This window comes from Ambystoma mexicanum, chromosome 6q (genome assembly GCF_040938575.1).
Source record: "Ambystoma mexicanum isolate Mex_15411 chromosome 6q, UKY_AmexF1_1, whole genome shotgun sequence".
Lineage (NCBI taxonomy): Eukaryota > Metazoa > Chordata > Amphibia > Caudata > Ambystomatidae > Ambystoma > Ambystoma mexicanum.
In genome coordinates this window covers 1,532,380,141-1,532,407,884 of record NC_090937.1, presented here as the reverse complement: position 1 = coordinate 1,532,407,884, position 27,744 = coordinate 1,532,380,141, and the positions used below count along the sequence as shown (strand labels likewise).

Genomic DNA, 27,744 nt, shown 5'->3' with positions numbered 1-27,744 from the left:
AATTTCTGTTGCAGGCACGGTCTGTACTTGTAATAATCCTGCACTTATTTGCCCTCTGCTGCACTTCATTTAAAGTCTGTACTTGTAATAATCCTGCCTCTGAAGCAATTAATATTATCTTCTGTTATGCAGGCCCTTCTACCCCCAGAATAGCCTTAAATGCTTGTAGTTGTGTTAGTGGAGGGTCTAGTCAACTAGAGTGACCACATAACTACATATCACTGAGACACCTTTTTGGCAGATCCTTTTTCATCCTGACATATCCCAACAGTTTGGACAAGCTATAGGAGTACAGAACTAGCCCACTACCGCTTCCTTACAGGATGTATACTATGCAGAAAGGGAGCTCTTGTGCTGTGCCCTTAAAGGTTCAGATGTTCAAGTACTTGCTTTCGGCACACTTAATTCAGTATTCTTGATCAGCAATCGTATTTTTAGTTTCAAATCCAGGTTTACAAATTCGAGGAATGTCTTCTCCCTGGCAGCTAGGTCCACACACCCTCCACACGCCACCAAACCTGGGACTGGGTGAACTTCTCCCCTGGTTGCCTGTAGATGCCTTGCTGCCAAATTGCCTGCCCATCCCAATCCCGTTGTTAGCGCCATTGTATCGCTGCTTCCCCCACCTGCCATTCCCCCTATGATTTCCAAAGTGCTCTGTTGCTTCCCAAAGCTACGTCTGCGCTAGATAAATACCTTGATAATAATAATAATAATAATAATAATAACAGAAGTACCAGAATGCAATGAGATGATGGGAACTGGTTTAGCATCTCACACTTCACATGCGCTACTTTGAGATGTCTAATGTTCTCTCTCACTGGTTTATAGATGCTATCGCCACCTGCTCTTAGTCATTGTTGCAGGCATGCAGCTTGTTGTTATGCATTATGTGTATGCAAGAAAGAGTAAGCAAACATTTACTGAAGACATCACTCATAGTTCAACTACCTAATAGGTAAAATGCACCGTTCAGTCAAGGGTTGGGCTGGACGTTTGCTCATATTCCAGGGGATGGGGTGGGGGGTCATTTTTGCCCCCATAGTGAAAATCAAAAGTTGGCACACATGAACACACTGCCTGGTTTCCTAATAAGTGCTCTCAGAATGATGGAAGCATGTATTCTTTATTGAGTTGTTTGAAAAGCTAATAGCAGCTTCAGGACTATACCCTTTGATACTTAAACACAGATGAAAGAATACTGCATTTTAAATAAAAGTGATGGATTTAAGATTCAGAAGTATGTTTCACTTTGTACAGGGTATGCAAATGTGATTGCCCGCTGGTCCAAGGAGCACCTTTAAGACTCTTGAAAAGTGTTCCTTGCCTAGGGGGGCAATTGACCCTCGAGTCTTGGCCATCTTTTTTGACGCCTTTGAGCCATACCTGGTACACGCATGGTTTAGCACTGCATCTCAGAGGTTTGGCTCCAATCTCAGGGTCTTGTCCAACAGATACGCTTGTTTTTAGGGTCTTTCTCATTTCTTAAAAGTATTGAATTACTGCTTTCAATTCAAATGTAAGCTTGTTTTGTAAACCATTTGGGGAGTCTGTCCTTGGAGAAACACACATTCAAGGTTTACACTGAAATGAAGGGTTTGATGTATGCTGAACTGTGTTACCATTGCTGGAGAGAGGCTGTGGCATCCGACACTGGTCAGGTTGCGACCCGACATTTCTATAAAAGTATTGGCTGGTCGACCAACCTCAGGGTCAGGCAAATCTAGAGGTTCCCAGGTATGCCGAGGACGCCGCCACGCATGCGCACAAACAGCCTGGGCTTCATCGCCTTGCATAGCGCTGCTGCAGCATCCGCACCGGAGCCCTGCGAAGGAGGCTCCTGCCCGTACTGCCCGTACTAGGCAGTGCACGGGCGCACTGCCGCAGCCCGTGTCGAATGCAATGCGAGGCGGCTGACGGTGATTTCAGTGAGGAAGGCGGGGGTTCATCTCACTGGGAAAGGCTTTACGTGATTGCAGTGAAAGTGTGCGGTGATCGGACCACTGGAAGCCAAGCGACGGTGGCAATTCCAGGCCACTGCATGGAATTGCACTGCAGGAGTCAGGGGTGAATGCAGCGAGGAGGCGGCTGTGTAAACTCGTTCAATGAGGCCAGATGACCACACTGCAGGAGGTTGGCGGCGGTCGCACTGCAGGAGGCTGGGGGTGAGCGCGCCACAGGAGGAACGGGATCGTATGGCCGGAGGCAGGGGATAAAAGTGCAGGAGGACGAGGTGATTGCACCGGCAGCGGCTGAGGTTACACTGCGGGAGGCCGAGTTGACTTCACTGCAAGCAGACCGGGTGACTGCAGTGCAGGCGGGCGGCGGTGACAGCACTGCAGGACGGGGTGAGCGGATTCGACTGCAGGAGGCTGCGTGGAATTGCACTGCAGGAGGGTTCCAGCTGTGTGAGCGCAGCGAGGGGAGCGCGGGGACCCCGGACGCGTTAGATCACCCCGCTGTCCATGGTGCCCCCGTCTGCAGCGTTCGCGCCGTGTCAAAGCAGTAGGATGCCCGGGAGTAGGGCGCAGTATTCCTCACGTGCGCCTGGCACCTGCTTTGCTGCAAATCCGAGGACCGCCTAAACCTGCACCGCAGGTGTTGCACGGTCCGCTGCCTGTAGGACCTCAGAGGAAGGGAGACTGCCCGGGCCGCCCGCACTGCATGCAGCCGCCGCACGGAAGATGCCCGGCCTGCCTCGCTGCTTCCAACACAAGTAAGTGCCCTCAGCACGCAGACTACAGAAGCCTGCCGTCAGGTGGATATCTGGGGCACAGCTGCTGGGCGGGGGGGGGGGGGGGGGGCGGGGATCGAGGGTCTCGGTGCATCTCATCGTCACCTCTGGAAAGCTTTCTGTCGGAGGTGACGTTATCCCTCCTGAGATTGGGTGGGGGAGTAACTTTAAGGGAAGACTGTTACCTCCGACTACGGCGTATGCACTGCGCGGTTACATTGCTGCGGCCCCCTGTATATGGTCCATACACAGCTGATATTTCCCCCAGACGCTGTCTGCCTAGTTTGTCCATTGCTGCAGCCCTATGTACATGGTCTATACACAGCAGCGCCCCCCCCACCCCATGCTGTCAGCCTAGTGTGTCCATTGCTGCAGCCTTCTGTACATGGTCTATACACAGCAGCGCCCCCCCACACCGATGCTGCCTGCCTAGTTTCTCCATTGCTGCTGCCCTCTGTACATGGTCTATACACAGCTGCTTCCCCCCTGCTGCTGTCAGCCTAGTGTGTCCATTGCTGCTGCCCTCTGTACATGGTCTATACACCGCTGATTTTCCCCACAGATGCTGTCTGCCTAGTCTGTCCATTGCTGCTGAACTCTGTACATGGTCTATACACAGCAGCGCCCCCCCACACTGATGCTGTCTGCCTAGTTTGTCCATTGCTGCTGCCTTCTGTGCATGGTCTATACACAGCAGCTCCCCCCCACACTGATGCTGTCTGCCTAGTGTGTTCATTGCTACTGCCCTATGTACATGGTCTATACACAGCTGCTTCCCCCCTGCTGCTGTCAGCCTAGTTTCTCCATTGCTGCTGCCCTATGTACATGGTCTACACACAGCTGCTTTCCCCTGATGCTGTCTGAATAGTTTCTCCATTGCTGCTGCCCTCTGTACACGGTCTATGCACTGCTGATTTTCCCCACAGATGCTGTCTGCCTAGTTTCTCCATTGCTGCTGCCCTCTGTACGGGGTCTGTAAACTGACTACTTCTGGCATATGAAGCTGCCTGCCTAGTCTGTCCATTACTGCTGCCCTCTGTACATGGTCTATACACAGCTACCTCCCCCCTGATGCTGTTTGCCTAGTTTCTCCATTGCTGCTGCCCTTTGTACCGGATCTGTAAACTGGCTATTTCTGGCACATGAGGCTGTCTGCCTAGTTTGCCCATTGCTGCTGAACTCTGTACATGGTCTATACCCCGCTGCTGTCCGGCCGCTGATGCTGTCTGGCTAGTTTGTCCATTGCTGCTGCCTTCTGTACATGGTCTATACACCGCTGATTTTCCCCGCAGATGCTGTCTGCCTAGTTTATCCATTGCTGCTGCCCTCTGTACCGGGTTTGTAAACTGGCTATTTCTGGCACATGAGGCTGTCTGCCTAGTAGGCCCATTGCTGCTGAACTCTGTACATGGTCTATACCCCGCTGCTGTCCGGCCGCTGATGCTGTCTGCCTAGAATGTTGTTCTGTGCATTTTTAACCAAAAGATGGCTGCGACAAAGAAAACAAAAAAAGGACCAATTGTAAACAAGCAAGGATCACAAATATGTTACTATGAATAAAAATAGACACGTAATCATTTACCCGCATAGAATTCCATCATGGATATGAACACATAAGGTCGGAAACAACTTTTTAGCAACACGTAGTATCTATTGGTGCGTAACTACGAGATTAACTAATAATGTCTTTTAATTCATATCTCACAATGTTTCAAATATACTTACATATAAAAGTCATTTTTTCATGCTAATATGTAAAAAGAACGTTGTTAAGTGTTCCTTAGCCTCCCGTAAGTGAGGCAAGGAAACCAACATGGAGAGCATAGTAAACACAATGATAGGACTAGTTAACATCATTCTGGAAGTAAATAGGAAGACGACAAAGAACCGCGAGGACCGTTTGAAACAGTATTCGCGGCTGAAGGTAAGCGTACAGGCGGGTCCCCTTAGGGGGCTGCATTAGGAACTAGCGCAAACATGTGATTCCACATGTAGATGCGGCACAAAGGGTTTTTTTGAGAAATTATCAGGACGTCAGTACAGCGTTGAGGCTTAAAGATTACCCCATTTGACATTTGCAATTTTAAGCGACAACAGAATGTTAGAATGGTAAAACCAACACAAGCATTTAAATAAAGCCGAGGCCATTTTTTGAGGACCTAAAGTCCGTAGACGAATACTAAAAATGAGAACCTTAATGTACCAGTAGTGTGTACAGGAACAGTGACGCAATGTAAAAAATAAGCGGAAGTATCTAAGTATTAAAAGGGAAATCAACCTGTAAAGCTTAACATTACCTTTTGTGTGAATTTTCCGGGATTTAACCCAAGACTTATTCGAGTCCACAGTAATGAACGTTTCAAGTATTATGAATATCTAAATCAAAACATTAGGTAAGAAATTTGATGAAACCAAATTTCAATGTAATTTAAATGAATATTTGAATTATCTTCAAATACAAAGCACTTCAAAACTTTTTCGTTAATCTTTATTTTTTTGTAAATTTCTTTCTCTCTCTTTGTTGTTTTATTTTTTATCCCTTACCAATCCGTCCTTTCACCCCTCCCCAATGGCCAACCAAATGTTTTTATATTGTTTTGAACCATTTAATTATTGCATGAATATAACAAAAATGTTTTCATTTCTCATGTACTTTAATGTTTCAACAACCTGATTCATGATTGTCAATTTATGTTTTCAAAAAATTACTATCTATTTTGATTTACTAACTAGACCTGATTTGAAAAAGGCGATGGTTTCACCGAAACACGTGTTATCACAGAGGGCAATTCAACAAACATAACAATATGTTTGAATAAAAGATATCTATTTATTACAAAATCAAGAAAAAAGTTTGGTATACATATATTTTTTCTTTCCATAAGGGCGCAGAAGAAAAATAGTAACCCAAAACTATTTATTGTTTTTCAACCAAAACGGAGTAGAGGAACCGGAACTCCGTTGTTACAGTCTTTTGCAACCACCCCGAAAATCAGTAAACATATTACTAAAACAAACAGGGCGCTGAGGTCAAACCCTTGGGAAACCCACACCAGAAAGGTTCCTCAATCATTATTTATTAGTTTAAGTATACCTATATTTTACCAATCTGGTTAAAAAACGTGTCATTAAGCATGTTCAAGGTAGGTTTAATGCAATAAAAGTTTTGCATCAAGTTAATATACACCCTAAAGTGCTTTTCACACTGTCAGTAGAAACAGGTTATGGAACAAACTTATTTTTTGGAATGTTCTGCGGAAGATCGTCCAACTACTGGCAGTGCTTCATACTGGCCCCTCTTTGAGGGTCAGATTGACTAGGGAGCGGGGTGTTGGCTTCGGTGCCCACTTCAGTTGGCTTTTAACCAGGGGCTGGGAGCTTACCCGATCGAGGTGAGCTCCTACCTGGTTGTGTTTTGCTCCTTCTTCCCCGTGGTCTTTTATACACCCTCAACCTTTTGTTGTGGTGATTCTTTGGGGCGCCGGTGTCCCTTCCTGTCCCCCCACCCCCCTGTTACTTTCGCACCTTGCTCTTGCTCTGCCTGCCTTTTGTTACCGTTTGGTTGCTCTGCGGGTGGGGGCGCCGCTCAGGCCGCCCCACCCTTCTGTTTTTCCCGCCTGTTAGGAGGATCCCCCACCCTGCGCCTAACCCCCCAGGCCCTCCATCGTGCCGCACGTTGTGCAGCGCGGGGCCTGGGGCATAGGCTGAGTAGTGTGGGTTTCCCCCTGCTATTGCCTCTGTTGTGGTGAGCCCTGCCCCCTGAATGAATGCACAACCGCTTTGTTTGTGGAAATAAAACATGGCCGTAGGCCTTTTATTATATACAAATGATGGCACTGTAAACTGGTTCTGGCTGCTGTACAGTACAATATCACTTTTTTGGGCCCCTCGTGTCCAGGGGTTGGGATGCCCCCCTTCCTTTGGCCTCCCTTCGATGTCCTGTGGCATCCTTTCCTGGACACGTGCCGCCACACCTGAGGGGTTGGTAGCCTAGACCCCTCAGGTCCCCCCAAAACAGTGAACCTGCCGCCCCCTTAGTTGCAGCCCTGTGCCGCTAATGCCTGGAAAATGTTGTCTGTGAATCTACCCCAGCCTTTGTTTGACAAGTGTACACCGTCCTGGTGGAACCAGTCGGGATCGTTCTGTGATAGCCCGTGTTTAATGTATTGGAGTCCCGTGCTTTTGCAGTATTTCTCTATCCCCTTGTTCAGCTTTTTACGTGCTGTTTCGATGGCCTGCCTCCTGCGCGCCCCGTGCCAGATTCTGCGAGTTATGATTTCTGACATAAATATTTTCGTTTTTCCCCAGCAGTGTGCTATTGCCCTTAATGATTCGCATATGTCGTGCATTAACACCCCCCGGTTTATGTTGACTAAATCGTTCCCCCCGAGGTGGATGACTAAGTACTCGGGTGGGTCCCTGAACCCAATCCGGTCTGACAGCCTGTCGTGGATGTCCTCCCAATGCATCCCTGGGAGGCCCCACCATGAAGTGATAGTCTTTTTGAAATGCAACGTCCCTCTGTAATCCTCGATCCATCTGCCTGCTCTTGTCACGAATGAGTGGCCAACTATCCATGCCGATTTGTAGGGTGTTATGTCTGCGTGGGGAATGAAAGATGAATCATACCATGTTCACTCGCACATACCTCTTGAAACATTGTGATTACCAACCCCCGATTCCCTTCACTCCCTCTGCCCCCAAGCCGCCTGCCCATGCAGATGTGGCTGCACCTATTCTGAAGGAGTGGGTACCGAATTCTGCCTTGTCCCATCCTGCCCTGGCTATCGTTTTCCTCAGTACCGCTTGGAATTGATACCTGCTTAGGGGCTTGCCGTCCCTATGTATCAATAGCTGGCCCCCTACGTCTGGACGGACTGAGAGGAATTGATGTGTGATGCACCTTGGGCAGTGTTCCCTTTCTTTTATACAGTTTAGCTCTATTGTTCGCCCTCTCCCCACCTGGTCTGTCTTGGATTTTCTTAAGAATATTGCCATCCCTTCTGCCCTTATGCATATGTCTGTTTTTGCTAAGCCGTCCTCTGCCGTTGTGCTTCGCGCTACTAACTCCCCGACCCTTAGTGCCCCGTAATATGCCAAAGCAAATGCTGCCCTAAATAATTTTACCTCATAGCTGCTGTTGCATGTGCTGTGCAATAATTTTAGCAGTATTATCATTTTTTCAAAGTTCAGAGGCCTCCTGCTGTCAGGTGTCTTTCCCTCTAATCTTGCCCACCCTTTCATTGCGTATCTTATTCGTGAGTTGGTTGTTGGATCCGCTATCCCGGCCACTTTCGCTGTATAGGCTATTGCCGCTAGGTGTGCTGCCGCCCAACTTTTCCTCCTTCCTTGTGAAAAAGCGCTTCCCACAAAATCGCATAACATTCCCACTGTGATGCCCCCGATTGCTTTAGCTCCTGTTAATACTAACACATTCTTTACATGTTTTTTATATTGCTCACCGGTTTTGTATGTTATGGCGTTCCTGGCCAATCTCTCTACCGTCTGTTCCTGTGGTTCCTCTTCCGAGTCAACCTTGTAGTTGACCGTGTTTCCTCCCATTCTTCCAGCGGTACCCATGCCTTCCTTGGCGTGGGCGTTCTTTCCTTTCTTGCGTCCGGCCGCAGCTCTCTGAACCTGTCCCACTGAAAGCGAGATAAGGCGTCAGCGACCGTGTTAGCTTCACCTGTGATATGCCTTGCCTTTATATTAACATTATTTTTAAGGCAATTTAGTGTTATAACCCTCATTATTTCCAGCACTAGTGGGCAAGAGGCGCTTCCGTTGTTTATGACCTGCACCACCGCCATGTTGTCTGACCACACTTTTAAATCTTTGCATCTCAACTCTGTTTCCCATGCGCATAGTGCTACCCATATTGGGAATATCTCCAACAGTGTAATATTGGCAGTCCATTCTGCTCTTTGCCAACTTTCTGGCCATTCTTCGGCACACCATTCCACCCCTAGAATTGCGCCGAAACCAAACCCCCCGGCTGCATCTGTGAATAGCACTCTTTCGTTTTCTTCGTTCATGGGTGTGCGCCATATTACTGTGCCGTTGAATGTTTTTAGGAATTCTGCCCATACCTCCATGTCTCTTTTTATACCTTCCCCAATTCTCACCCTATGGTGTCCTTCTCTGGCTCCCCTTGTTCTCAGCTCTAACCTTCTCTGGAATATTTTTCCTTGTGGTATGATTCTTCCTGCGAAGTTCAGTTTTCCTGCCATCGATTGTAGCTCCTTCACAGTGGCCTTGTTTTTCCCTCTTAGGCCCTTGATTTTGCTCAGTAGGTCTGCTACTTTTTCTTTTGGGATCCTGCATTCCCCCATTCGTGAGTCTATCTCTATGCCTAGGAATTGTATTGTTTGTGTTGGGCCTGTGGTTTTCTCCTCGGCTAATGGGAAACCCCATTCTTTAGCTAATGCTATGAATTTCTGTAGTGTATTCCGGCACTGGTTTGAACCATGTGGCCCTACAAATAGGAAATCGTCTAGGTAGTGGACTACTTGCGCCCACTCATCCTCTTTTGTGAGTGCCCACTGCAAGAATGAGCTTACTTTTTCAAAATAAGCACATGAGATGGCGCAGCCCATTGGGAGGCACCTGTCCACAAAGTATTCGCCCTCCCACTGCATACATAGCCACCTCTGGGACTCCTCTCTCACTGGTAGGAGCCGGAATGCTGATTTTATGTCCGCTTTGGCCATCCATGCCCCCTTTCCTGCTTTTCTTACTAGGTGTACGGCTTCCATAAAGTCTGAGTAACTTACTGCTACTGCCTCTTTGTTGATCCCGTCATTAACTGAGGTCCCTGTTGGGTATGATAGATGGTGGATCAATCTGAACTCGCCTGCCTCCTTTTTGGGAACCAGCCCCAGTGGAGAACATATGTACTCTCTGAACGGGGGGGAGCTGTAAGGGCCTCTTATTCTTCCTAGCTCGACTTCCTTGCTGATTTTATTGGTCACCAGCTCTTTGTTCTCTAGCGCTGATCTCAGATTTTTCGGTATGTCTGTCGACCCGTGTCCTTTGAAAGGGATCTCAAAACCCTCCTGGAACCCTTGTCTGATTGTCTCTGCCACTTCTTGATCTGGAAATACCTGTAGCCATCTCTCCATTGCTTCCAGTTTTACTGGAGTGGCCCCTTTCCCGCTTACCCTCCTAGTTTCGCTTCTCTGGCCCCCTGTATTTATTGTATGTGGACCTTGTGCATTTGATGGTTGCATGCTCCCCCCCACAATTCTCGCATTTATGATTGAATCTGCACTTCTTCCCCCAGCTGCATAATAGTCCTTTTTCGAAATTCCTGCATTGGCCTGGCTGTGTTCTTGAACCCCCATTTTCACCCCTGCCACCCCCTTGTGCTGTCGGTGGTAAGTTGCTCTGCCAGCTTCTTTGTGCCTCGTATTGCCTGCTCCGAAAGTTCTGCTCGCTAGCCCTGTCGCGGCTACCTTCGAACCTCCTGCTGCTGAATCTGTAATCTCTCCTGTAATCATTGTAACCAAATTGCCTCCTGTAGTAGCTAGTTGCATTAGGTTGGTCCCTGCTGTCCCACTTCTCTTTTAATACATTGAAAATATATAGGTTGTAATTCTCCTCGTCCCACCCAATATCTGGGAAGCAATCCATCTCTTTCCTAAACTCATGGTCATATTCTTTCCATGCGTCCCCCCCAAATGCTTTGTACACCTTTAGCACGCTCTGCTGATAAGTGACCAGCGATGGGCCGTCTTCTGGAAACTTCTGTAAGATGATGGATGACATTATTTGAAATGCCGCTGTCCAGTTGTCAAAATTTCTGGCTACTGCTGACCTTTTCAATAGCCCTTTTTCGTCCTCCTTCATGTCCTCTCTTGCTACGTCGTGTCCCCTTTTCTGTACGTCTAGTAATGTGAATATGTCTATCAATTCTTTCCTCCATATTTTTTCCTTAATTTTGTCGCTAATGTGCCATGCTTGCGCTTTCAGGGAACGCCCCTGTGCGTCCTTACCTATCGTGGGTCTTCCATATTTTGTCATGTTTTTGGCTGGTTCATTGACTAATGCTGTGGTAGGCTCATCTGAAGAGTTTGGGCTGTGGGGTAGCTCCGTTGTAGGAGGGTTTGCCCCATTGTCCGCTGGCCCCTGCCCCTCTGTCCCCTTACCCCCACCTGTCCTGTCCTCTTTGCCCCTTCCTCTTCCTATTACCCCTTTTTTCTTTACCCAGGCTCGCAAGTGGTCTCTTTCTTCGTCCTCACTACTTTCCTCCCACTCTGATCCCATGCCGTCTTGCCCTTCATCTTTGCCCCTTTTTGCTCTGGGCGATTTACCCTGGGCCTTCATGCATTCTACATTTGCATTCAATACTTTTATCATTTTGTTAATGCTGTTGCTCAATTTTACGATACCTTTGTTTTTCTGTTTCTTCTTAGGCCTCTCCGGTTCCTGCGGCTCTTCGCCTGTTCCTCTTGACCTCTTTTGCCCTTGGGGTAACTCCTCTATCTCCTCGCTGTCCGTGGAATCCTCCAGCAGCAGGGGCGACATTGCCCTAGCCCTTTCCTCTTTCTGCATGACCTCCAGGACCCATTTGGCTCCGTAGTCCTTTTCTGCTTTTTTGGCCCATGCGCTGAACTCCTGCGCTCTTCTCAATTTTTCTTCCATTCCTCTCTTTTTCTTGCCTCTGGTGAAAATGGTTAATCCTTATTCCCCCGCCTTTGCTTTTGTGGGGTGGTTTGGAGATTGTTTGCGGGTTTAGGTCTTGTCCGTTCTTGAACCTGTGCAATTAGTTTCTTCCGAGGTCGTTTGTTCGTGCCTTTGTTCCCTGGGCCCCTTGGCCTGGCGAAACCTCGCCCTTCTCTCGTGTTTTACTGATCTTTGAGCTGTGCGTCCTGTTGCTTTAAGGGGCAGGCTTGAACAGGGTGTACTGTTGCTTTAAGGACACGCTCTTCCTGTTGCCGTGAGCTGTCTTGGTTCTCCTCCCGAGCGCTGCGTCTGCCCGTCTTCTCCCGCGTTGTTCGCTGTTTCCTCCGTAGGCACCGCCTCCTTGAAACTGGCGCCGTTGCCCGGGTTTCCTTGATGTTGCTGCGGGGACTTCTTTCTTCTGCGATCGCCTTCCCCGCTTCGTCCGACGAGGTGGATTTCCTTGTTGTTGCTGCCCGGTCTCCTTTTCCTGCGATGGCCTTCCCGGATTCCTCCGACGATGTGAGATTTCTTCGATGTTGCTGCGGGGTTCTTCTTTCTTCTGCGATCGCCTTCCCCGCTTCGACCGAAGAGGTGGGATTCCCTTGGTGTTGCTGCGCGGTCTCCTTCCTTCTGCGATGGCCCTCCTGGATCCCTTCGACGAGGTGAGAGTTCTTCCTTTTTCTTCCGTTTACCTTTGCCGACCACTCCCGCCGAGTCCCAGCCGTGCACGGTCGCGCTCTTCTTTCCCGTCTCCTCAGCGAGCTGTGCCTTTTCTTCCTGGACTCTCCTTCCCGGTGCTCCGTCTGCACGGCTTCACTTGCTTCCGCCGCGAGCCCCGACTCTTCACCGCTGACTTTCAGACGACGCGAAACACCACCGAGCAAAAAGGTGAGCGTTGTCCCGTTCTTCCGCGACGTCACGAACCGCTGCGTTCTTCCTTCTTCTCCGTTCCTCCGGCGCTCCCCTTGCCAGTCAAGCCCGTAAGAGGCGAAACGTGAGCGAGGGTAAGCGAACCTCCGTCGCTTAAGCCCGCAGAGGCGAAAGTGACCGAAACGGAGAAAACGGATAAACGAAACCTTTTCCGCTTTTAACCAGGGGCTGGGAGCTTACCCGATCGAGGTGAGCTCCTACCTGGTTGTGTTTTGCTCCTTCTTCCCCGTGGTCTTTTATACACCCTCAACCTTTTGTTGTGGTGATTCTTTGGGGCGCCGGTGTCCCTTCCTGTCCCCCCACCCCCCTGTTACTTTCGCACCTTGCTCTTGCTCTGCCTGCCTTTTGTTACCGTTTGGTTGCTCTGCGGGTGGGGGCGCCGCTCAGGCCGCCCCACCCTTCTGTTTTTCCCGCCTGTTAGGAGGATCCCCCACCCTGCGCCTAACCCCCCAGGCCCTCCATCGTGCCGCACGTTGTGCAGCGCGGGGCCTGGGGCATATCCCTCCTGAGATTGGGTGGGGGAGTAACTTTAAGGGAAGACTGTTACCTCCGACTACGGCGTATGCACTGCGCGGTTACATTGCTGCGGCCCCCTGTATATGGTCCATACACAGCTGATATTTCCCCCAGACGCTGTCTGCCTAGTTTGTCCATTGCTGCAGCCCTATGTACATGGTCTATACACAGCAGCGCCCCCCCCACCCCATGCTGTCAGCCTAGTGTGTCCATTGCTGCAGCCTTCTGTACATGGTCTATACACAGCAGCGCCCCCCCACACCGATGCTGCCTGCCTAGTTTCTCCATTGCTGCTGCCCTCTGTACATGGTCTATACACAGCTGCTTCCCCCCTGCTGCTGTCAGCCTAGTGTGTCCATTGCTGCTGCCCTCTGTACATGGTCTATACACCGCTGATTTTCCCCACAGATGCTGTCTGCCTAGTCTGTCGATTGCTGCTGAACTCTGTACATGGTCTATACACAGCAGCGCCCCCCCACACTGATGCTGTCTGCCTAGTTTGTCCATTGCTGCTGCCTTCTGTGCATGGTCTATACACAGCAGCTCCCCCCCACACTGATGCTGTCTGCCTAGTGTGTTCATTGCTACTGCCCTATGTACATGGTCTATACACAGCTGCTTCCCCCCTGCTGCTGTCAGCCTAGTTTCTCCATTGCTGCTGCCCTATGTACATGGTCTACACACAGCTGCTTTCCCCTGATGCTGTCTGAATAGTTTCTCCATTGCTGCTGCCCTCTGTACACGGTCTATGCACTGCTGATTTTCCCCACAGATGCTGTCTGCCTAGTTTCTCCATTGCTGCTGCCCTCTGTACGGGGTCTGTAAACTGACTACTTCTGGCATATGAAGCTGCCTGCCTAGTCTGTCCATTACTGCTGCCCTCTGTACATGGTCTATACACAGCTACCTCCCCCCTGATGCTGTTTGCCTAGTTTCTCCATTGCTGCTGCCCTTTGTACCGGATCTGTAAACTGGCTATTTCTGGCACATGAGGCTGTCTGCCTAGTTTGCCCATTGCTGCTGAACTCTGTACATGGTCTATACCCCGCTGCTGTCCGGCCGCTGATGCTGTCTGGCTAGTTTGTCCATTGCTGCTGCCTTCTGTACATGGTCTATACACCGCTGATTTTCCCCGCAGATGCTGTCTGCCTAGTTTATCCATTGCTGCTGCCCTCTGTACCGGGTTTGTAAACTGGCTATTTCTGGCACATGAGGCTGTCTGCCTAGTAGGCCCATTGCTGCTGAACTCTGTACATGGTCTATACCCCGCTGCTGTCCGGCCGCTGATGCTGTCTGCCTAGAATGTTGTTCTGTGCATTTTTAACCAAAAGATGGCTGCGACAAAGAAAACAAAAAAAGGACCAATTGTAAACAAGCAAGGATCACAAATATGTTACTATGAATAAAAATAGACACGTAATCATTTACCCGCATAGAATTCCATCATGGATATGAACACATAAGGTCGGAAACAACTTTTTAGCAACACGTAGTATCTATTGGTGCGTAACTACGAGATTAACTAATAATGTCTTTTAATTCATATCTCACAATGTTTCAAATATACTTACATATAAAAGTCATTTTTTCATGCTAATATGTAAAAAGAACGTTGTTAAGTGTTCCTTAGCCTCCCGTAAGTGAGGCAAGGAAACCAACATGGAGAGCATAGTAAACACAATGATAGGACTAGTTAACATCATTCTGGAAGTAAATAGGAAGACGACAAAGAACCGCGAGGACCGTTTGAAACAGTATTCGCGGCTGAAGGTAAGCGTACAGGCGGGTCCCCTTAGGGGGCTGCATTAGGAACTAGCGCAAACATGTGATTCCACATGTAGATGCGGCACAAAGGGTTTTTTTGAGAAATTATCAGGACGTCAGTACAGCGTTGAGGCTTAAAGATTACCCCATTTGACATTTGCAATTTTAAGCGACAACAGAATGTTAGAATGGTAAAACCAACACAAGCATTTAAATAAAGCCGAGGCCATTTTTTGAGGACCTAAAGTCCGTAGACGAATACTAAAAATGAGAACCTTAATGTACCAGTAGTGTGTACAGGAACAGTGACGCAATGTAAAAAATAAGCGGAAGTATCTAAGTATTAAAAGGGAAATCAACCTGTAAAGCTTAACATTACCTTTTGTGTGAATTTTCCGGGATTTAACCCAAGACTTATTCGAGTCCACAGTAATGAACGTTTCAAGTATTATGAATATCTAAATCAAAACATTAGGTAAGAAATTTGATGAAACCAAATTTCAATGTAATTTAAATGAATATTTGAATTATCTTCAAATACAAAGCACTTCAAAACTTTTTCGTTAATCTTTATTTTTTTGTAAATTTCTTTCTCTCTCTTTGTTGTTTTATTTTTTATCCCTTACCAATCCGTCCTTTCACCCCTCCCCAATGGCCAACCAAATGTTTTTATATTGTTTTGAACCATTTAATTATTGCATGAATATAACAAAAATGTTTTCATTTCTCATGTACTTTAATGTTTCAACAACCTGATTCATGATTGTCAATTTATGTTTTCAAAAAATTACTATCTATTTTGATTTACTAACTAGACCTGATTTGAAAAAGGCGATGGTTTCACCGAAACACGTGTTATCACAGAGGGCAATTCAACAAACATAACAATATGTTTGAATAAAAGATATCTATTTATTACAAAATCAAGAAAAAAGTTTGGTATACATATATTTTTTCTTTCCATAAGGGCGCAGAAGAAAAATAGTAACCCAAAACTATTTATTGTTTTTCAACCAAAACGGAGTAGAGGAACCGGAACTCCGTTGTTACAGTCTTTTGCAACCACCCCGAAAATCAGTAAACATATTACTAAAACAAACAGGGCGCTGAGGTCAAACCCTTGGGAAACCCACACCAGAAAGGTTCCTCAATCATTATTTATTAGTTTAAGTATACCTATATTTTACCAATCTGGTTAAAAAACGTGTCATTAAGCATGTTCAAGGTAGGTTTAATGCAATAAAAGTTTTGCATCAAGTTAATATACACCCTAAAGTGCTTTTCACACTGTCAGTAGAAACAGGTTATGGAACAAACTTATTTTTTGGAATGTTCTGCGGAAGATCGTCCAACTACTGGCAGTGCTTCATACTGGCCCCTCTTTGAGGGTCAGATTGACTAGGGAGCGGGGTGTTGGCTTCGGTGCCCACTTCAGTTGGCTTTTAACCAGGGGCTGGGAGCTTACCCGATCGAGGTGAGCTCCTACCTGGTTGTGTTTTGCTCCTTCTTCCCCGTGGTCTTTTATACACCCTCAACCTTTTGTTGTGGTGATTCTTTGGGGCGCCGGTGTCCCTTCCTGTCCCCCCACCCCCCTGTTACTTTCGCACCTTGCTCTTGCTCTGCCTGCCTTTTGTTACCGTTTGGTTGCTCTGCGGGTGGGGGCGCCGCTCAGGCCGCCCCACCCTTCTGTTTTTCCCGCCTGTTAGGAGGATCCCCCACCCTGCGCCTAACCCCCCAGGCCCTCCATCGTGCCGCACGTTGTGCAGCGCGGGGCCTGGGGCATAGGCTGAGTAGTGTGGGTTCCCCCCTGCTATTGCCTCTGTTGTGGTGAGCCCTGCCCCCTGAATGAATGCACAACCGCTTTGTTTGTGGAAATAAAACATGGCCGTAGGCCTTTTATTATATACAAATGATGGCACTGTAAACTGGTTCTGGCTGCTGTACAGTACAATATCACTTTTTTGGGCCCCTCGTGTCCAGGGGTTGGGATGCCCCCCTTCCTTTGGCCTCCCTTCGATGTCCTGTGGCATCCTTTCCTGGACACGTGCCGCCACACCTGAGGGGTTGGTAGCCTAGACCCCTCAGGTCCCCCCAAAACAGTGAACCTGCCGCCCCCTTAGTTGCAGCCCTGTGCCGCTAATGCCTGGAAAATGTTGTCTGTGAATCTACCCCAGCCTTTGTTTGACAAGTGTACACCGTCCTGGTGGAACCAGTCGGGATCGTTCTGTGATAGCCCGTGTTTAATGTATTGGAGTCCCGTGCTTTTGCAGTATTTCTCTATCCCCTTGTTCAGCTTTTTACGTGCTGTTTCGATGGCCTGCCTCCTGCGCGCCCCGTGCCAGATTCTGCGAGTTATGATTTCTGACATAAATATTTTCGTTTTTCCCCAGCAGTGTGCTATTGCCCTTAATGATTCGCATATGTCGTGCATTAACACCCCCCGGTTTATGTTGACTAAATCGTTCCCCCCGAGGTGGATGACTAAGTACTCGGGTGGGTCCCTGAACCCAATCCGGTCTGACAGCCTGTCGTGGATGTCCTCCCAATGCATCCCTGGGAGGCCCCACCATGAAGTGATAGTCTTTTTGAAATGCAACGTCCCTCTGTAATCCTCGATCCATCTGCCTGCTCTTGTCACGAATGAGTGGCCAACTATCCATGCCGATTTGTAGGGTGTTATGTCTGCTTGGGGAATGAAAGATGAATCATACCATGTTCACTCGCACATACCTCTTGAAACATTGTGATTACCAACCCCCGATTCCCTTCACTCCCTCTGCCCCCAAGCCGCCTGCCCATGCAGATGTGGCTGCACCTATTCTGAAGGAGTGGGTACCGAATTCTGCCTTGTCCCATCCTGCCCTGGCTATCGTTTTCCTCAGTACCGCTTGGAATTGATACCTGCTTAGGGGCTTGCCGTCCCTATGTATCAATAGCTGGCCCCCTACGTCTGGACGGACTGAGAGGAATTGATGTGTGATGCACCTTGGGCAGTGTTCCCTTTCTTTTATACAGTTTAGCTCTATTGTTCGCCCTCTCCCCACCTGGTCTGTCTTGGATTTTCTTAAGAATATTGCCATCCCTTCTGCCCTTATGCATATGTCTGTTTTTGCTAAGCCGTCCTCTGCCGTTGTGCTTCGCGCTACTAACTCCCCGACCCTTAGTGCCCCGTAATATGCCAAAGCAAATGCTGCCCTAAATAATTTTACCTCATAGCTGCTGTTGCATGTGCTGTGCAATAATTTTAGCAGTATTATCATTTTTTCAAAGTTCAGAGGCCTCCTGCTGTCAGGTGTCTTTCCCTCTAATCTTGCCCACCCTTTCATTGCGTATCTTATTCGTGAGTTGGTTGTTGGATCCGCTATCCCGGCCACTTTCGCTGTATAGGCTATTGCCGCTAGGTGTGCTGCCGCCCAACTTTTCCTCCTTCCTTGTGAAAAAGCGCTTCCCACAAAATCGCATAACATTCCCACTGTGATGCCCCCGATTGCTTTAGCTCCTGTTAATACTAACACATTCTTTACATGTTTTTTATATTGCTCACCGGTTTTGTATGTTATGGCGTTCCTGGCCAATCTCTCTACCGTCTGTTCCTGTGGTTCCTCTTCCGAGTCAACCTTGTAGTTGACCGTGTTTCCTCCCATTCTTCCAGCGGTACCCATGCCTTCCTTGGCGTGGGCGTTCTTTCCTTTCTTGCGTCCGGCCGCAGCTCTCTGAACCTGTCCCACTGAAAGCGAGATAAGGCGTCAGCGACCGTGTTAGCTTCACCTGTGATATGCCTTGCCTTTATATTAACATTATTTTTAAGGCAATTTAGTGTTATAACCCTCATTATTTCCAGCACTAGTGGGCAAGAGGCGCTTCCGTTGTTTATGACCTGCACCACCGCCATGTTGTCTGACCACACTTTTAAATCTTTGCATCTCAACTCTGTTTCCCATGCGCATAGTGCTACCCATATTGGGAATATCTCCAACAGTGTAATATTGGCAGTCCATTCTGCTCTTTGCCAACTTTCTGGCCATTCTTCGGCACACCATTCCACCCCTAGAATTGCGCCGAAACCAAACCCCCCGGCTGCATCTGTGAATAGCACTCTTTCGTTTTCTTCGTTCATGGGTGTGCGCCATATTACTGTGCCGTTGAATGTTTTTAGGAATTCTGCCCATACCTCCATGTCTCTTTTTATACCTTCCCCAATTCTCACCCTATGGTGTCCTTCTCTGGCTCCCCTTGTTCTCAGCTCTAACCTTCTCTGGAATATTTTTCCTTGTGGTATGATTCTTCCTGCGAAGTTCAGTTTTCCTGCCATCGATTGTAGCTCCTTCACAGTGGCCTTGTTTTTCCCTCTTAGGCCCTTGATTTTGCTCAGTAGGTCTGCTACTTTTTCTTTTGGGATCCTGCATTCCCCCATTCGTGAGTCTATCTCTATGCCTAGGAATTGTATTGTTTGTGTTGGGCCTGTGGTTTTCTCCTCGGCTAATGGGAAACCCCATTCTTTAGCTAATGCTATGAATTTCTGTAGTGTATTCCGGCACTGGTTTGAACCATGTGGCCCTACAAATAGGAAATCGTCTAGGTAGTGGACTACTTGCGCCCACTCATCCTCTTTTGTGAGTGCCCACTGCAAGAATGAGCTTACTTTTTCAAAATAAGCACATGAGATGGCGCAGCCCATTGGGAGGCACCTGTCCACAAAGTATTCGCCCTCCCACTGCATACATAGCCACCTCTGGGACTCCTCTCTCACTGGTAGGAGCCGGAATGCTGATTTTATGTCCGCTTTGGCCATCCATGCCCCCTTTCCTGCTTTTCTTACTAGGTGTACGGCTTCCATAAAGTCTGAGTAACTTACTGCTACTGCCTCTTTGTTGATCCCGTCATTAACTGAGGTCCCTGTTGGGTATGATAGATGGTGGATCAATCTGAACTCGCCTGCCTCCTTTTTGGGAACCAGCCCCAGTGGAGAACATATGTACTCTCTGAACGGGGGGGAGCTGTAAGGGCCTCTTATTCTTCCTAGCTCGACTTCCTTGCTGATTTTATTGGTCACCAGCTCTTTGTTCTCTAGCGCTGATCTCAGATTTTTCGGTATGTCTGTCGACCCGTGTCCTTTGAAAGGGATCTCAAAACCCTCCTGGAACCCTTGTCTGATTGTCTCTGCCACTTCTTGATCTGGAAATACCTGTAGCCATCTCTCCATTGCTTCCAGTTTTACTGGAGTGGCCCCTTTCCCGCTTACCCTCCTAGTTTCGCTTCTCTGGCCCCCTGTATTTATTGTATGTGGACCTTGTGCATTTGATGGTTGCATGCTCCCCCCCACAATTCTCGCATTTATGATTGAATCTGCACTTCTTCCCCCAGCTGCATAATAGTCCTTTTTCGAAATTCCTGCATTGGCCTGGCTGTGTTCTTGAACCCCCATTTTCACCCCTGCCACCCCCTTGTGCTGTCGGTGGTAAGTTGCTCTGCCAGCTTCTTTGTGCCTCGTATTGCCTGCTCCGAAAGTTCTGCTCGCTAGCCCTGTCGCGGCTACCTTCGAACCTCCTGCTGCTGAATCTGTAATCTCTCCTGTAATCATTGTAACCAAATTGCCTCCTGTAGTAGCTAGTTGCATTAGGTTGGTCCCTGCTGTCCCACTTCTCTTTTAATACATTGAAAATATATAGGTTGTAATTCTCCTCGTCCCACCCAATATCTGGGAAGCAATCCATCTCTTTCCTAAACTCATGGTCATATTCTTTCCATGCGTCCCCCCCAAATGCTTTGTACACCTTTAGCACGCTCTGCTGATAAGTGACCAGCGATGGGCCGTCTTCTGGAAACTTCTGTAAGATGATGGATGACATTATTTGAAATGCCGCTGTCCAGTTGTCAAAATTTCTGGCTACTGCTGACCTTTTCAATAGCCCTTTTTCGTCCTCCTTCATGTCCTCTCTTGCTACGTCGTGTCCCCTTTTCTGTACGTCTAGTAATGTGAATATGTCTATCAATTCTTTCCTCCATATTTTTTCCTTAATTTTGTCGCTAATGTGCCATGCTTGCGCTTTCAGGGAACGCCCCTGTGCGTCCTTACCTATCGTGGGTCTTCCATATTTTGTCATGTTTTTGGCTGGTTCATTGACTAATGCTGTGGTAGGCTCATCTGAAGAGTTTGGGCTGTGGGGTAGCTCCGTTGTAGGAGGGTTTGCCCCATTGTCCGCTGGCCCCTGCCCCTCTGTCCCCTTACCCCCACCTGTCCTGTCCTCTTTGCCCCTTCCTCTTCCTATTACCCCTTTTTTCTTTACCCAGGCTCGCAAGTGGTCTCTTTCTTCGTCCTCACTACTTTCCTCCCACTCTGATCCCATGCCGTCTTGCCCTTCATCTTTGCCCCTTTTTGCTCTGGGCGATTTACCCTGGGCCTTCATGCATTCTACATTTGCATTCAATACTTTTATCATTTTGTTAATGCTGTTGCTCAATTTTACGATACCTTTGTTTTTCTGTTTCTTCTTAGGCCTCTCCGGTTCCTGCGGCTCTTCGCCTGTTCCTCTTGACCTCTTTTGCCCTTGGGGTAACTCCTCTATCTCCTCGCTGTCCGTGGAATCCTCCAGCAGCAGGGGCGACATTGCCCTAGCCCTTTCCTCTTTCTGCATGACCTCCAGGACCCATTTGGCTCCGTAGTCCTTTTCTGCTTTTTTGGCCCATGCGCTGAACTCCTGCGCTCTTCTCAATTTTTCTTCCATTCCTCTCTTTTTCTTGCCTCTGGTGAAAATGGTTAATCCTTATTCCCCCGCCTTTGCTTTTGTGGGGTGGTTTGGAGATTGTTTGCGGGTCTAGGTCTTGTCCGTTCTTGAACCTGTGCAATTAGTTTCTTCCGAGGTCGTTTGTTCGTGCCTTTGTTCCCTGGGCCCCTTGGCCTGGCGAAACCTCGCCCTTCTCTCGTGTTTTACTGATCTTTGAGCTGTGCGTCCTGTTGCTTTAAGGGGCAGGCTTGAACAGGGTGTACTGTTGCTTTAAGGACACGCTCTTCCTGTTGCCGTGAGCTGTCTTGGTTCTCCTCCCGAGCGCTGCGTCTGCCCGTCTTCTCCCGCGTTGTTCGCTGTTTCCTCCGTAGGCACCGCCTCCTTGAAACTGGCGCCGTTGCCCGGGTTTCCTTGATGTTGCTGCGGGGACTTCTTTCTTCTGCGATCGCCTTCCCCGCTTCGTCCGACGAGGTGGATTTCCTTGTTGTTGCTGCCCGGTCTCCTTTTCCTGCGATGGCCTTCCCGGATTCCTCCGACGATGTGAGATTTCTTCGATGTTGCTGCGGGGTTCTTCTTTCTTCTGCGATCGCCTTCCCCGCTTCGACCGAAGAGGTGGGATTCCCTTGGTGTTGCTGCGCGGTCTCCTTCCTTCTGCGATGGCCCTCCTGGATCCCTTCGACGAGGTGAGAGTTCTTCCTTTTTCTTCCGTTTACCTTTGCCGACCACTCCCGCCGAGTCCCAGCCGTGCACGGTCGCGCTCTTCTTTCCCGTCTCCTCAGCGAGCTGTGCCTTTTCTTCCTGGACTCTCCTTCCCGGTGCTCCGTCTGCACGGCTTCACTTGCTTCCGCCGCGAGCCCCGACTCTTCACCGCTGACTTTCAGACGACGCGAAACACCACCGAGCAAAAAGGTGAGCGTTGTCCCGTTCTTCCGCGACGTCACGAACCGCTGCGTTCTTCCTTCTTCTCCGTTCCTCCGGCGCTCCCCTTGCCAGTCAAGCCCGTAAGAGGCGAAACGTGAGCGAGGGTAAGCGAACCTCCGTCGCTTAAGCCCGCAGAGGCGAAAGTGACCGAAACGGAGAAAACGGATAAACGAAACCTTTTCCGCTTTTAACCAGGGGCTGGGAGCTTACCCGATCGAGGTGAGCTCCTACCTGGTTGTGTTTTGCTCCTTCTTCCCCGTGGTCTTTTATACACCCTCAACCTTTTGTTGTGGTGATTCTTTGGGGCGCCGGTGTCCCTTCCTGTCCCCCCACCCCCCTGTTACTTTCGCACCTTGCTCTTGCTCTGCCTGCCTTTTGTTACCGTTTGGTTGCTCTGCGGGTGGGGGCGCCGCTCAGGCCGCCCCACCCTTCTGTTTTTCCCGCCTGTTAGGAGGATCCCCCACCCTGCGCCTAACCCCCCAGGCCCTCCATCGTGCCGCACGTTGTGCAGCGCGGGGCCTGGGGCATATCCCTCCTGAGATTGGGTGGGGGAGTAACTTTAAGGGAAGACTGTTACCTCCGACTACGGCGTATGCACTGCGCGGTTACATTGCTGCGGCCCCCTGTATATGGTCCATACACAGCTGATATTTCCCCCAGACGCTGTCTGCCTAGTTTGTCCATTGCTGCAGCCCTATGTACATGGTCTATACACAGCAGCGCCCCCCCCACCCCATGCTGTCAGCCTAGTGTGTCCATTGCTGCAGCCTTCTGTACATGGTCTATACACAGCAGCGCCCCCCCACACCGATGCTGCCTGCCTAGTTTCTCCATTGCTGCTGCCCTCTGTACATGGTCTATACACAGCTGCTTCCCCCCTGCTGCTGTCAGCCTAGTGTGTCCATTGCTGCTGCCCTCTGTACATGGTCTATACACCGCTGATTTTCCCCACAGATGCTGTCTGCCTAGTCTGTCCATTGCTGCTGAACTCTGTACATGGTCTATACACAGCAGCGCCCCCCCACACTGATGCTGTCTGCCTAGTTTGTCCATTGCTGCTGCCTTCTGTGCATGGTCTATACACAGCAGCTCCCCCCCACACTGATGCTGTCTGCCTAGTGTGTTCATTGCTACTGCCCTATGTACATGGTCTATACACAGCTGCTTCCCCCCTGCTGCTGTCAGCCTAGTTTCTCCATTGCTGCTGCCCTATGTACATGGTCTACACACAGCTGCTTTCCCCTGATGCTGTCTGAATAGTTTCTCCATTGCTGCTGCCCTCTGTACACGGTCTATGCACTGCTGATTTTCCCCACAGATGCTGTCTGCCTAGTTTCTCCATTGCTGCTGCCCTCTGTACGGGGTCTGTAAACTGACTACTTCTGGCATATGAAGCTGCCTGCCTAGTCTGTCCATTACTGCTGCCCTCTGTACATGGTCTATACACAGCTACCTCCCCCCTGATGCTGTTTGCCTAGTTTCTCCATTGCTGCTGCCCTTTGTACCGGATCTGTAAACTGGCTATTTCTGGCACATGAGGCTGTCTGCCTAGTTTGCCCATTGCTGCTGAACTCTGTACATGGTCTATACCCCGCTGCTGTCCGGCCGCTGATGCTGTCTGGCTAGTTTGTCCATTGCTGCTGCCTTCTGTACATGGTCTATACACCGCTGATTTTCCCCGCAGATGCTGTCTGCCTAGTTTATCCATTGCTGCTGCCCTCTGTACCGGGTTTGTAAACTGGCTATTTCTGGCACATGAGGCTGTCTGCCTAGTAGGCCCATTGCTGCTGAACTCTGTACATGGTCTATACCCCGCTGCTGTCCGGCCGCTGATGCTGTCTGCCTAGAATGTTGTTCTGTGCATTTTTAACCAAAAGATGGCTGCGACAAAGAAAACAAAAAAAGGACCAATTGTAAACAAGCAAGGATCACAAATATGTTACTATGAATAAAAATAGACACGTAATCATTTACCCGCATAGAATTCCATCATGGATATGAACACATAAGGTCGGAAACAACTTTTTAGCAACACGTAGTATCTATTGGTGCGTAACTACGAGATTAACTAATAATGTCTTTTAATTCATATCTCACAATGTTTCAAATATACTTACATATAAAAGTCATTTTTTCATGCTAATATGTAAAAAGAACGTTGTTAAGTGTTCCTTAGCCTCCCGTAAGTGAGGCAAGGAAACCAACATGGAGAGCATAGTAAACACAATGATAGGACTAGTTAACATCATTCTGGAAGTAAATAGGAAGACGACAAAGAACCGCGAGGACCGTTTGAAACAGTATTCGCGGCTGAAGGTAAGCGTACAGGCGGGTCCCCTTAGGGGGCTGCATTAGGAACTAGCGCAAACATGTGATTCCACATGTAGATGCGGCACAAAGGGTTTTTTTGAGAAATTATCAGGACGTCAGTACAGCGTTGAGGCTTAAAGATTACCCCATTTGACATTTGCAATTTTAAGCGACAACAGAATGTTAGAATGGTAAAACCAACACAAGCATTTAAATAAAGCCGAGGCCATTTTTTGAGGACCTAAAGTCCGTAGACGAATACTAAAAATGAGAACCTTAATGTACCAGTAGTGTGTACAGGAACAGTGACGCAATGTAAAAAATAAGCGGAAGTATCTAAGTATTAAAAGGGAAATCAACCTGTAAAGCTTAACATTACCTTTTGTGTGAATTTTCCGGGATTTAACCCAAGACTTATTCGAGTCCACAGTAATGAACGTTTCAAGTATTATGAATATCTAAATCAAAACATTAGGTAAGAAATTTGATGAAACCAAATTTCAATGTAATTTAAATGAATATTTGAATTATCTTCAAATACAAAGCACTTCAAAACTTTTTCGTTAATCTTTATTTTTTTGTAAATTTCTTTCTCTCTCTTTGTTGTTTTATTTTTTATCCCTTACCAATCCGTCCTTTCACCCCTCCCCAATGGCCAACCAAATGTTTTTATATTGTTTTGAACCATTTAATTATTGCATGAATATAACAAAAATGTTTTCATTTCTCATGTACTTTAATGTTTCAACAACCTGATTCATGATTGTCAATTTATGTTTTCAAAAAATTACTATCTATTTTGATTTACTAACTAGACCTGATTTGAAAAAGGCGATGGTTTCACCGAAACACGTGTTATCACAGAGGGCAATTCAACAAACATAACAATATGTTTGAATAAAAGATATCTATTTATTACAAAATCAAGAAAAAAGTTTGGTATACATATATTTTTTCTTTCCATAAGGGCGCAGAAGAAAAATAGTAACCCAAAACTATTTATTGTTTTTCAACCAAAACGGAGTAGAGGAACCGGAACTCCGTTGTTACAGTCTTTTGCAACCACCCCGAAAATCAGTAAACATATTACTAAAACAAACAGGGCGCTGAGGTCAAACCCTTGGGAAACCCACACCAGAAAGGTTCCTCAATCATTATTTATTAGTTTAAGTATACCTATATTTTACCAATCTGGTTAAAAAACGTGTCATTAAGCATGTTCAAGGTAGGTTTAATGCAATAAAAGTTTTGCATCAAGTTAATATACACCCTAAAGTGCTTTTCACACTGTCAGTAGAAACAGGTTATGGAACAAACTTATTTTTTGGAATGTTCTGCGGAAGATCGTCCAACTACTGGCAGTGCTTCATACTGGCCCCTCTTTGAGGGTCAGATTGACTAGGGAGCGGGGTGTTGGCTTCGGTGCCCACTTCAGTTGGGCTGAAGCAGGGTTGTGTCTTGGCCCCCTCTCTATTCAACCTATACACCTCTGACATTGACAGCCTTTGGGCACAGGACGTTACTAATCAAATCAAACTGGGGTCTCTAAAATTTTACTGGTTGGCTTTTGCGGACGACCTTATTGTAATTGTAATTGGTTATTTATAACACGCTTAATACCCAGAGGTTTCTAAGTGCGGACCCGGGGATCGAACCTGTGTTGCTCCACATCGTCTTGCTTCCAATGCGAGATAGATGCCCCTGAGCTATACTCTTTGACAAAACCCTGATTGGACTACAAAGGAAATTAAACCTCTTCTTTAATTACGCTGTGGATAATAACCCAGTGGTTAATGGAAGAAAATCTAAGGTTATTATTTTTACTACAAAGTCACAGCCTAAAACATTCAACTGTAAGGTTGGTAGCCATCCAATGGAAAGGGTTCTGTCGAAGAGATATTTGGGCTACGATCTGTCCAATTCATCTTCAAATGTTGTGTGGCAAGCCAGCTTGAGAGGCAGATCTGAACCTTTGCTCTCCCAAATGAAAAAGGATTCACACACAATTGTGAAAGTACTCTTCTGCCTCTTATCAGATTTGATCTATCCAAGGTCGAACCAACAATCTTTTACAGGCTAGATATTCTTCTTACCGATATAGGCCATTATTTGAACACCCTACAAGGCTTGTCTTGGAAGAAGACCTTGCACCTGTCTACTTCCACCACTAATGCGGTCATTCTGCGTAGGTTTGGCTTAAATTCATTCTCTAGGAGGGCTATCTTGAACAAACTAGCTGAATATGCCAAATCCTCCTCTGAACTCACTATACGAAGATTTACACATTGACACGACCCATCACTCGGCTATATTTACAACTTTTAAGAAAGGATGGTCACTCTTAATATCGATAGAGTCTCCTTAGGAAGAGCTGTCTGGTAGATCTGCGGTCACAAAAAGGAAACTATTTATGTTAGACTGGGCTGAGACATTCGACTTCCTCGATGCTTATTTCACCTACAAGGAATATGCAAGGTTTCCAAGAAAAAGAGGAGATCTGCCAAAATATATTTACTTATTCCCATGTGCAAAGGTTCGCTCTATGTACATTCGTTTTTATTTGAATCAACTTCCTCCCTTGCTGCGCACAGGAAAGTGGGGTAAGTGCTTGCAAGCTACCCACTGTAGGTTTTGCAACAATTAAAGTATGTCACGGTTTTATTACACGGCACACTCCAGCCAGGGACACCTTCACCGACATTGAATGTGGTCTACAATAAAGCGCTTTTTTGTTTTTAATAAACCACAGGTTCTTTTCTGTTTGAGTAGGACTCCAACCCGTCTTGCACCCAACCTCCACAAACACCCTGTGTCACAACTGACCAGGAATTCAGCCGATGTGTATCAATACGATATTTATTAATTTAATATTTAATGAAAAAGGAAAATCAAACAATTTTACTGCCACTAATGTTGTGGTACACAATTGCACTAATCTCTACAAAACAATTAGGTTAAGATATCCTGTTACAATTCTCACAATCTTTAATGGCAAAACAGAAAAAGAGTAATTTTAGAAAGCGATAACTCCAATGGTTTAGCACTCCCCCCTGCAACACTCACTCACAACCATAAGCTAACTTGATTCCTTTGAATGGAGGGTAGTGGCAAGGAGTACGGATAGTGAGAGAAAATCGTATTTGGAGTACAGCCCACCACCCGCAGATGTGAAGTCAGCAA

The 27,744-nt window shown here is 47.6% G+C and overlaps 1 protein-coding gene across 8 annotated transcripts in view; it reads left to right on the top strand.

Annotated features, from left to right (window-relative positions):
• The first annotated feature begins 1,764 nt into the window (after window positions 1-1,764).
• The window catches only part of LZTS3 (leucine zipper tumor suppressor family member 3), a 945,160-nt gene continuing 919,180 nt past the window's right edge, over window positions 1,765-27,744 (top strand). For all 8 annotated transcript variants that reach the window (XM_069632241.1, XM_069632237.1, XM_069632234.1 and 5 more), the window contains exon 1: window positions 1,765-2,716. The gene's annotated coding sequence lies outside the window, so the exon portion shown is untranslated. The remainder of the gene's footprint in view (window positions 2,717-27,744) is intronic.